Consider the following 1,278-nt stretch of genomic DNA (forward strand, 5'->3'; position numbering starts at 1 on the left):
AACTTTGACTTCTAAACTCTTAACTACTCACACCTTGCATAGTCTATCAGAACTTTCTTGAACGCTTGACTCTCTTCTGAGCCTATGGCCAGCCTTCTGGCTCCCCTCCAGTCTCTGATGTACACACTCCCTATCCAGAAAGTCACCTTTTTTTCATTTCTTATTCAATGTCATAATATATTTAGGGAAAAATATTCAGCATGGTACTGACTGAACCTGCAAAAAATCTAGTGGTAATTTTGTCTAGTGGCCATTAATTTTCATATCCACAGTTGACTATCTGACAGTCTTCCACTGATGTCTGTACCAAACCTCTCCATCCTTCTCCAGCTTCCAGACCAATCCAATTTTTCTACTGCAAAAGGCAACCCCAGAACTTAACAGCCAGAGTCAACCTTACAATGTTGACTGTGCAACTTTAAGGATACAGGTTAAGCTCTGGATGTTTTAATTTCCTCATCTGTAACATAGATATAATATTTACCTCCCAGAGTGGCTTTGAGTATTGAATGAGATTGTATGTATATATAATGTGTGTGTGTGTGTGTGTGTGTGTGTATATATATATATATATATATATATATATATATATATATATATGATAATGTGATCTTTAGGACAAGTTACAGTTTTCTGTAATGCTGTAATTAGCCACCCTCCACCATGTATCTTAAATTCCTTCTTTCCTTTGGCTGTAAGACAGGTTCAGTCTATCCTAGACCTTGCTGAAGGCTTAGCTTCTTTCATTCCCCTCCTCTCCTTGACTATTAAATATCTGAAAAAATTATAATGCTATTCTCTACTTCATCCTAATCTCTTTGAACCCATTCTCATTCCTCTTTGCTAAATGCATTTTCAAACTGCAACAAAGACACCTCTTCTTGAAACATAATGGCTTTTTCTCAGTATTCATTGTCTCAAACTATCATAGCAACAATAAAACATAATGAACCCTATTATGGCATTTGCTTCTCTTCTTTTCCATTACTGAACTCAAAATAGTCTCCCCCATGAATTAGTATCATGATCTTGTGAAGATTACTTAAATCCTCTGAGTCTCAACTTACTCACTGGTAAAATTAGGGTAATAAAAATTCCTTCCTCAATGAATTGTCCTGAAGATCACATTCCATATTCTAGCTACCATGTATGAAGCTCGAATTATGATCTTGGTACTCTGATACACACACACACACGTGTGTGTGTGTATATATATATACATATATATGTATGTATATATATATATATATATATATATATATATATATATATATATAT

Source organism: Mirounga leonina, unplaced genomic scaffold (genome assembly GCF_011800145.1).
Source record: "Mirounga leonina isolate KUSES-001 unplaced genomic scaffold, KU_Mleo_1.0 Mir_99, whole genome shotgun sequence".
NCBI lineage: Eukaryota > Metazoa > Chordata > Mammalia > Carnivora > Phocidae > Mirounga > Mirounga leonina.